At 42.2% G+C, this 10,899-nt stretch overlaps 1 protein-coding gene across 1 annotated transcript in view; it reads left to right on the top strand.

Moving 5' to 3' along the window:
- Positions 1–10,899, top strand: part of LOC111138601 — an 896,555-nt gene that overhangs the window by 85,335 nt on the left and 800,321 nt on the right. The gene's annotated exons all lie outside the window — the stretch shown is intronic.

The following is a 10,899-nucleotide window of genomic DNA, read 5'->3' on the forward strand; positions in this document are numbered from 1 at the left end:
AGTGATGAATTCCTTTAACTTTTTTTTTGTCTCAGAAACTTTTTATCTTCTTTTATTCTGAATGATAGCCTTTCTGGATAGAATATTGTGGGATGCAGGGTTTATTTCAGCATTTTGAACATATCTTGTTGCTCCCTTCTGGACTACAGTTCCTGTTGAAAACTCAGTTGATAGCCTTATGGGTTTCTGTTGTATGTAACTTTTCCTTCCATTACTTTTAAAATTTTATCTTTTTTAAAAAATTATTTTTATTAACATAAAATGTATTATTTGCCCCAGGGGTACAGGTCTGTGAATCATCAGGCTTACACATTTCACAGCAGGGGTACAGGTCTGTGAATCATCAGGCTTACACATTTCACAGCACTCACCATAGCACAGACCCTCCCCAGTATCCATCACCCAACCACCTTCTCCCTGACTCCCCTCCCTCCAGCAACCCTCAGTTTGTTTTGTGAGATTAAGAGTCTCTTATGGTTTGTCTCCCTCCTGATCCCATTCTGCCTCTCAAATTTTTCGTATCAGAGAGATCATATGATAATTATCTTTCTCTGATTGACTTATTCCACTTAGTGCAATACCCTCTAGTTCCATTAACATTGTTGCAAATGGCAAGATTTCATTTCTTTTGATGGCTGCATAGTATTCCATTGTATATATATACCACACCTTCTTTATCCATCCGTTGATGGACATCTAGGTTCTTTCTATAGTTTGGCTACTGTGGACATTGCTGCTATAAACATTTGGGTGCATGTGCCCCTTTGGATCACTATGTCTGTATCTTTGGGTTAAAAACCTAGTAATGCGATTGCTGGGTCATAGGGTAGCTCTATTTTACACTTTTTGAGGAACCTCCATGCTGTTTTCCAGAGTGGCTGCACCAGCTTGCATTCCCACCAACAGGGTAGGAGGGTTCCCCTTTCTCTGTATCCTTGGCAAAATCTGTCCTTTCCTGACTTGTTAATTGTAGCCATTCTGACTGGTGTGAGGTGGGATCTCACTGTAGTTTTGGTTTGTATTTCCCTGATGCTGAGTGATGGGGAGCACTTTTTCGTGTGTCTGTTGGCCATCTGGATGTCTTCTTTGCAGAAATGTCTGTTCATGTTTTCTGCCCATTTCTTGATTGGATTCTTTGTTCTTTGGGTGTTGAGTTTGATAAGTTCTATATAGATTTTGGATACTAGCCCTTTAACTGATATGCCATTTGTGAATATCTTCTCCCATTCTGTCAGTTGTCTTTGGTTTTGTTGACTGTTTCCTTTGCTGTGCAAAAATGTTTGATCTTGATAAATTCCCTTCCGGGGTCCAGCCTTGGCATGTCCAGGTGTCCCCAAAGGATGGACCATGTCAGTGAGAGGAATGAGAGAGCCACACAGAGAGTTCTGGTCAGTAGTCAGGCATCTCTATTTTATTCTGATTTTAGAGCTTCTTATGTAGGCAGTTTTCTTGGGGTAGGGGGTTACATTCGTGCAAAGGACATCAAAGGACTCAAGCACAAAGATAATTTCTCTTTGTTCAGCACATGTTATTCTAGTTAAGCTATAATGGGTATAGACTGGCACCAGGGATGGAGGACAGGGTCTTGCTTCTTGAGTAATACAGTCCCTCAGAAAGCCATGGGAGGTAGCACAAATGCGTGCTTTCTGGTAACTTACTCTGGAGTCTGCAGGAAAACAGAACATAAGTTAATGGAAAACGAGAAGATTTAGGGATAAATTAGATAGTAAGGAACTGCAGGAAAACAGGATATGGGTCAATGGAAAACGAGAAGCTTTTGGAGAAACTAAGTATATAAGAGAGAAGTAGGAACGAGAAGGCGTTCCCTTTGCAGGAGGCAGGGTGTATTTTAATGGCTCGGCTTGTGAAAGCCTTGGACAAACATCAACTTAGGGAGGAATCCGTCTATCTCGGCTACATACCTAAAGCTTTCTAGTGTCCTAGGTACAGAATAATTTACCTCCTTGAAGTTGCTCCGGCCCACAAGCCTCAGAGATGTTTGCAGCAGATTAGTAAGGGGCTCTTTATTTGAGAGAGATAGGGGGATCAGAGAAAAAAGCAAGAGACTATCAGACCATGCTTATCTGCGGGGCGATCTGGCCCTTGGCAGGATTAGGCCTACATCAGTTCAAACCTTAACCTACTGGGGCAATGCCCTTGACCAGGCCTCATGGCTCCCAAGAAGTCCCAGTAGTTCATTTTTGCCCTTGCTTCCCTTGTCTTTGGCGATGTTTCTAGGAAGAAGTTGCTGCAGCTGAGGTCGAAGAGGTTGCTGCCTGTGTTCCTAAGAATTTTGATGGATTCCTGTCTCACATTGAGGTCTCTCATCCATTTTGAGTCTATTTTTTTGTGTGGTGTAAGGACATGGTCCAGTTTCATTCTTCTGCACGTGGCTGTCCAATTTTCCCAACACCATTTGTTGAAGAGACTTTTTTTCATTGGACATTCTTCCCTGCTTTGTTGAAGATTAGTTGACCATAGAGTTGAGGGTCCATTTCTGGGCTCTCTGTCCTGTTCCATTGATCTCTGTGTCTGTTTTTGTGCCAATACCATACTGTCTTGATGATCACAGCTTTGTAAAGGAGCTTGAAGTCTGGAATTGTGATGCCACCAACTTTGGCTTTCTTTTTCAATATTCCTCTCGCTATTTGGGGTCTTTTCTGGTTCCATATAAATTTTAGGATTATTTGTTCCATTTCTTTGAAAAAAATTGATGGGATTTTGATAGGGATTGCATTAAATGTATAGCTTGCTTTAGGGAGCATAGACATTTTCACAGTATTTGTTTTTCCAATCCATGAACATGGAACATTTTTCCATTTCTTTATGTCTCCCTCAGTTTCTTTCATGACTACTTTATAGTTTTCTGAGTACAGATTCTTTGCCTCTTTGGTTAGGTTTATTCCTAGGTATCTTATGGTTTTGGGTGCAATTGTAAATGGGATCAACTCCTTAGTTTCTCTTTCTTCTGTCTTGCTGTTGGTGTGTAGAAATGCAACTGATTTTGGTGCATTGATTTTATATCCTGACACTTTACTGAATTCCTCTATGAGTTCTAGCAATTATGGAGTGGAGTCTTGGGTTTTCCACATAAAGTATCATATCACCTGCAAAGAGTGATAGTTTGACTTATTCTTTGCCGATTTGGATGCCTTTAATTTCTTTTTGTTGTCTGATTGCTGAGGCTAGGACTTCTAGTACTATATTGAATAGCAGTGGTGATAATGGACAGCCGTGCTGTGTTCTTGACCTTAGGGAAAAGCTCTCAGTTTTTCCCCATTGAGAATGATATTCAGGGTGGGTTTTTCGTGGATGGCTTTTATGATATTGAGATGTGTACCCTCTATCCCAACACTGTGAGGAGTTTTGATCAAAAAAGGATGCTGTACTTTCTCAAATGCTTTTTCAGCATCTGTTGAGAGTATCGTATGGTTCTTATTCTTTTATTAATGTATTGTATCACATTGATTGATTTGCAGATGTTGAACCAACCTTGCAGGCCAGGAATAAATTCCACTTGGTCATGGTGAATAATCCTTTGAATGTACTGTTGGATCCTATTGGCTAGTATTTTGGTGAGAATTTTTACATCCATGTTCATTAAGGATATTAGTCTATAATTCTCCTTTTTGATGGAGTCTTTGTCTGGTTTTGGGATCAAGGTAATGCTGGCCTCATAAAATGAGTTTGGAAGTTTCCCTTCCATTTCTATTTTTTGGAACAGTTTCAGGAGAATAGGTATTAATTCTTCTTTAAATGTTTGGTAGAATTCCCCCTGGGAAGCCGTCTGACCCTGGGCTTCTGTTTGTTTGGAGATTTTTAATGACTGCTTCAATCTCCTTACTGGTTATGTGTCTGTTCAGGTTTTCTAGTTCTTCCTGCTTCAGTTCTTGTAGTTTATATGTCTCTAGGAATGCATCCATTTCTTCCAGATTGTCAAATTTGCTGGCATATAGTTGCTCATAATATGTTCTTATACTTGTTTGTATTTCTTTGGTGTTGGTTGTGATCTCTCCTCCTTCATTCATGATTTTATGTATTTGGGTCCTTTCTCTTTTCTTTTTGATAAATCTGGCCAGGGGTTAATGAATTCTTTCAAAGAACCAGCTCCTAGTTTCATTGATTTGTTCTGTTCTTTTGGTTTCTATTTCATTGATTTCTTCTTTGATCTTTATGATTTCTCTTCTCCTGTGGGTTTAGGCTTTCTTTGCTGTTCTTTCTCCAGCTCCTTTAGGTGTAGAGTTAGGTTGTGAACTTGAGACCTTTCTTGTTTCTTGAGAAAGGTTTGTACTGCTATATACTTTCCTCTCAGGACCGCCTTTGCTGTGTCCCAAAGATTTGAACAGTTGTGTTTTCATTTTCATTTGTTTCCATGAATTTTTAAAATTCTTCTTTAATTTCCTGGTTGACCATTCATTCTTTAGCAGGATGCTCTTTAGCTCCATGTATTTGAGTTCTTTCCAACTTTCCTCTTGAGATTGAGTTCTAGCTTCAGAGCATTGTGGTCTGAAAATATGCAGGGAATGATCACAGTTAAGACCTGATTTGTGCCCCAGGATGTGATCTCTTCTGGAGAATGTTCCATGTGCACTAGAGAAGAATGTGTATTCTGTTGTTTTGGGATGGAATGTTCTGAATATATCTGTGATGTCCATCTAGTCCACTGTGTCATTTAAAGCCTTTATTTCCTTGTTGATCTTTGGTTAGATGATCTGTCCATTTCAGTCAGGTGGTGTTAAAGTCCCCCACAATTACTGTATTATTGTCGATGTGTTTCTTTGATTTTGTTATTTTTTTAAAAGATTTTATTTATTTATTTGACAGAGATCACAAGTAGGCAGAGAGGCAGGCAGAGTGAGAGGGGGGAAGCAGGCTCGCCGCTGAGCAGAGAGCCCAATGTGGGGCTTGATCCCAGGACCCTGGGATCATGACCTGAGCTGAAGGCAGAAGCTTTAATCCACTGAGCCACCCAGGCGCCCCTGATTTTGTTATTAATTGGTTTATATAATTGGCTGCTCCCATGTTAGGGGCATAGATATTTAAAATTGTTAGATCTTCTTGTTGGACGGACCCTTTAAGTATGATATAGTGTCTTTCCTCATCTCTTATTATAGTCTCTGGCTTAAAAATCTAATTTGTCTGATATAAAGATTGCCACGCCACCTTTCTTTTGATGTCCATTAGCATGGTAAATTGTTTTCCACCCCCTCACTTTAAATCTGGAGGTGTCTTTGGGTCTAAAATGAGTTCTTGTAGACAGCATATTGATGGGTCTTGTTTTTTTTTATCCATTCTGTTACCCCTTGTCTTTTGTTTGGAGCCATTTAGCCTATTTACATTCAGGGTGACTATTGAACTATATGAATTTAGTGCCACCGTATTGCCCGTAAAGTGACCGTTACTGTATATTGTCTCTGTTCCTTTCTGGTGTATGTTACCTTTAGGCTCTCTCTTGGCTTAGAGGACCCCTTTCAATATTTCCTGTAGGGCTGGTTTGGTGTTTGCAAATTCTTTTAGTTTTTGTTTTTCCTGGAAGCTTTTTATCTCTCCTTCTATATCCAGTGACAGCCTAGCTGGATATAGTATTCTTGGCTGCATATTTTTCTCATTTAGTGCTTTGAATATATCATGTCAGTCCTTTCTGGCCTTTCAGGTCTCTGTGGATAAGTCTACTGTCAATCTAATATTTCTACCATTGTATGTTACACACTTCTTTCCCCAAGCTGGTTTCAGGATTTTCTCTTTGTCACTAAGACTTGTAAGTTTTACTATTAGATGACGGAGTGTGGGCCTGTTTTTACTGATTTTGAGGGGGGTTCTCTATGCCTCCTGGATTTTGATGCTTGTTCCCCTTCCCATATTAGGGTAATTCTCTATTATAATTTGCTCCAAAATACCTTCTGCTCCCCTCTCTCTTTATTCTTCTGGGATCCCAATTATTCTGATATTGTTTCGTCTTATGATATCACTTATCTCTCAAATTCTCCCCTCGTGGTCCAGTAGTTGTCTCTCTTCTGATCAGCTTCTTCATTCTCCATCATTTGGTCTTTTATATCACTAATTCTCTCTTCTGCCTCATTTATCATAGCAGTAAGAGCCTCCATTTTTTATTGCACCTCATTAATAGCTTTTTAAAAAAATTTCAACTTGGGGGGGTGCCTGGGTGGCTTAGTGGGTTAAGCCTCTGCCTTTGGCTCAGGTCTTGATCTCAGGGTCCTGGGATTGAGCCCCGCATCGGGCTCTCTGCTCGGCGAGGAGCCTGCTTCCCTTCCTCTCTCTCTGCCTGCCTCCCTGCCTATTTGTGATTTCTGTCTGTCAAATAAATAAAATCTTTTAAAAAAATTAACTTTGCAAGACTAAAGGATCTTGGGGGAAAAGCCATGAATTCTATGCGTTGCCTTCCCTTAACTCTGGAGTTCCACTGTTCTCCTTGATCAGTGAGCTTGGTCTTGGCTGGATGTTCTTGATCATCTTCTGGGGGAGGGGCCTGTTGCCATGATTCTCAAGTGTCTGCTCAAGGCGGAACTTCACCGCCCTTGCCAGGGTCCAGGCTAAGTAATCTGCTTGGGTTCACTCTTGGGAGCTTTTGTTCCCTGAATGCTTTCCATGGATCTCTGGAGGATGGTAATGAAGACGGCGGCCTCCCTATCTCTGGCCCAGAGGAGCCAAGAGCTCGGGGCCCCACTCCTCAGTGCGCCCTCAGAGAAAAGCGCTCAGTCTCTGCCATCTCCCTGGTCTCCGGCCACGATCTGAGCACTCTGACTGAGCATTTCTATCTCTGGCACATGGCCCTCTTTGGAGTCTCCAATCCTAGCAGATTCCTGCTGCGCTGCTCCCTTATGCCGTTCTTCCCAGAGGAGGAAGAAGGGGGTATCCCCGGATCTGCCACTTGTGGGGTCCCTGCTCGAAGACCAGTGGCCCGAGTGTCCCTCGCATCACAGTTTAAGGTAAGCCCGAACTGAGAGCTCACTCCTTGGCTCTGTCTCTGTATTTGGCTTCCCCGCTCTGATGCCTGGGGGCTCTACCACATTCAGGCACCTCCAGTCTTTCTGTGACCCCATGGGACCTGAGACCACACTGTCCCCCAGAGTCCCCCAGAGGCTCCACCCCCGCTTAGCCTCTGGAGTGATGTCCCTCAGTGGAGCAGACTTGTAGAAGTTCTGATTTTGTGCTCTGTTGCTCTGCCGCTTGCCGGGGCTGGTCCCTCCCCACCGCGGTCTATCTTCCCGTCGCTTCGGATTCACTACTCTGCGCATCCTACCTTCCTGAAAGTAGTGATTTTGTTCCTAGAATTGCTGCTCTTCTGTCTCCTGTTGAGTTTTTAGGTGTTCAGAGTGGTTTGATAACTATCTAGCTGATCTCCTGGGACCTGATGCTGTTTCAGTCTCCTACTCCTCCACCATCTTGCCTCCTCCCTTGGGGGCGAGAGCTGACATTTTATCTTGACTTTGGCCATTTTAATTAGTATGTGTCTTGATGTGGACTCCCTTGGGTTTAAGAGGGTTCCCCTTTCTCTGCTTTCTTGCCAACACTTGTGTTGTGTTGTTGATTTTAGCCATTCTGAGGTGTGAGGCAATATCTCACTGTGGTTTTGATTTGTATTTCCCTGATGCCGAGTGATGGGGAGCATCTTGTCATGTGTCTGTTGACCATCTGGATGTCTTCTCTGAAGAAATGTCTGTACACGTCTTCTGCCCACGTTTTAATTGGAGTATTTGTTTTGTTGGTGTTGAGCCGTATAAGTTCTTTAAGTTGGCTACTAACCCTTTATCTGATATGTCATTTGCAAATACATTTTTCCATTCAGTAGGTTGCCTCTCAGTTTTCTTGTTTCCTTTGCTGTGGAGAAGCTTTCTATTTTGATGGAGTCCCAGTGGTTTATTTTGGCTTTTATTTCCCTTGCGTCAGGAGAATATTGTTGCTATTGATGATCAGTGTCAGAAAAAGCACTGCCTGTGTGCTCCTCAAAGATTTTTAGGGTTTCAGATCTCACATTTAGGTCTTTAATCCATTTTGAGTTTATTTTTGTGTGTGGAGAAAGAAAGCGTTCTGGGGCTTCTGGCTGGCTCAGTCAGAGCATGTGGCTTTTGATCTTGGGTTGTGAGTTCAAGCCCCACACTGGATGTAGACATTACTTGAAAATAAAAGCTTTTAAAAATAATTTTTTAGGGACACCTGGGTGGCTCAGTTGGTTAAGCAGCTGCCTTCGGCTCAGGTCATGATCCCGGCATCCTGGGATCGAGTCCCACATCGGGCTCCTTGCTCGTCAGGGAGCCTGCTTCTCCCTCTGCCTGCCATTCTGTCTGCCTGTACTCGCTCTCTCTCCCTCTCTCTCTCCGACAAATAAATAAATAAAATCTTAAATAATTTTTTAAAAAATACAAAGTAAATAAGTAGAAGTACAAAGTGATCAGAGAGAGAGAGAGAGAGAGAGAGAGAGAGAGAGTGTGTGTGTGTGTGTGTGTGTGTGTATTTTAAGCAATGTCTATACCCAGGCAGTTTTCCCAACACCATTTGTTCGAGAGACTCTTTCCCGTTGTATATTCATTCCTCCTTTGTCAGATTGACTATAACTGTGGAGTTATTTCTGGATTTTGTGTTCTCTTTGATAGATCTGTGTGTCTGTTCTTATGTAGTACCATACAATTTTAGTTACTACTACTTTGTAATATAACTTGATATCTGCAATTGTGCTATCTCCCATTTTGTTCTTTTTCAAAACTGCTCTGGCTATTTGGGGTCTTTTGTTTAGCAGACTTTAGGATTTTTTCTAGTTCTGTGAAAAATGCTATTTGGGGTTTTCTTTTTTTTTAAAGATTTTATTTATTTATTTGACAGAGAGAGCGAGATCACAAGTACACAGAGAGGCAGGCAGAGAGGCAGGCAGAGAGAGAGGGGGAAGCAGGCTCCCCGCTGAGCAGAGAGCCTGACGCGGGGCTCAATCTCAGGACCCTGAGATCATGACCTGAGCTGAAAGCAGAGGCTTTAACCCACTGAGCCACCCAGGTGCCCCAAAATGCTATTCGTGTTTTGATAGGGATTGCGTGACATCTGTAGGTTGCTTTGCATAGTATAGATGTTTTAACACTATTTGTTTTTCCAACCCATGAGCATGGAATGCCTTTCATTTGTGTTGTCTTGAGTTTCCTTCATCAGTGTTCCATTATTTTCTGAGTACAGGTCTTTCACCTCCATGGTAACATTTGCTCCTAGGTATTATTTTTGGTGCAGCTGCAGGGCTATTTTCTTAATTTCCCTGTTAGTTCATTATAACTGTATAGAAATGCAGTGGGTTTCTGCTTACCGATTTTGTGTCCTCCTTCCTTATGAATTTATTTCTCAGCTAAAGAAGTTTTTTGGAGTCTCTAGGGTTTTCTATATATAGTATCATGTATCTATAAACAGGGAGAGTTTTATTAATTCCTTACCAATGTGTATGCCTTTTCTTTATGTTGTTTAAACATAAAGGTGAGGACTTCCAGTACTATGGTAAATAAAAGTGATGAGAGTGGAATTCTTTGTCTTGTTCCTGATCTTAGGAGAAAAGCTATGTTTTTCACCACTGAGTATGCTGGCTGTGGATTTTTCATATTAGGCCTTAATTATGTCGAGATATGTTCCCTCTGGACCTACTTTGCAGAGGGTTTCTGTCCTGAATGGATGTTGTATTTTATCAAATGTTTTTTCTGCATCTATTGAAATGATCATATGGTTTTAGTGCTTTCCCTTATTAATTGGATAGATCGTGTGGATTGTTTTGCGAATATTGAACCACCCTTCTGTCTGGGAAATTAATCTCACTTGATAGTAGTGTATGATTTTTTTTAATATACTGTTGGATTCAGTTTGCTGATATTTTGTTGAGGATTTTTGCATCATATGCATCATGACCTACTTACTGCACAAAGGAGGCTAGCTAGGGACCTCCCTCTCCTACCGGTTCCTGCAAGATATGCCCCAAGGTCTCATGAGAGTTGGGCTGGGATTTCATGAGATTTGCCCCAAGATTATATGAGATCTGGGAATAGAAAGAGGTGGCTTGGTTTTGGGAGTACAAGTCCCAGACAGATCGCCCTCAAGTCAGCAGCCTGGGAGAGCCCTCGGGCGATGCGCCCGTGTTCAGTCGAGCCCGCTCACGTGCACATTGCTCCATCCTGCAAGGACTGCCCTCCTGTTTCTGTCACCTCTGCTCCACTGTGAGTAAGGGACCGCAAGGCCCATTCATCCCTATTTCTGTGCTGTAGCCTCTAGTTCCTTTTTTTTTGTGGTGTCTTTATCTGGTTTTGGTATCATGGAATGATTTGGAAGTTTTCCTTCCTCTTTTTTTGGAATATTCTGGGGGTAGAATTGGTTATTAACTGTTCTTTAAATGCTTGGTGGGATTCTCCTGTGAAGCCATCTGGTCCTGGATTTTTGTTTGTTGGAGATTTTTTTTTTTTAAAGATTTTATTTATTTTATTTGACAGAGAGAGAAAGATCACAAGTAGGCAGAGAGGCAGGCAGAGAGAGGGAGGGAAGCAGGCTCCCCGCCAAGCAGAGAGCCCGATGCGGGGCTCGATCCCAGGATCCTGAGATCATGACCCGAGCCGAAGGCAGAGGCTTAACCCACTGAGCCACCAGGCGCCCCTGTTGGAGATTTTTGATTACTGATTTAATTTCTTTGCTGGTTATGGGCATGTTTGAAGTTTTCTATTTTTTCCTGATTTTTTTTTCTTTTTAAGATTTTATTTATATATTTAACAGAGAGACAGAGATCACAAGTAGGCAGAGAGGCAGGCAGGGGGTGGGGAGCAGGCTCCCTGCTGAGCAGAGAGCCCGATGTGGTGCTTGATCCCAGGACCCTGGGATCATGACCCGAGCCAAAGGCAGAGGCTTAACCCACTGAGCCATCCAGGTGCC

This window comes from Enhydra lutris, unplaced genomic scaffold, assembly GCF_002288905.1.
Source record: "Enhydra lutris kenyoni isolate GAN:26980312 unplaced genomic scaffold, ASM228890v2 scaffoldscaffold93, whole genome shotgun sequence".
Lineage (NCBI taxonomy): Eukaryota > Metazoa > Chordata > Mammalia > Carnivora > Mustelidae > Enhydra > Enhydra lutris.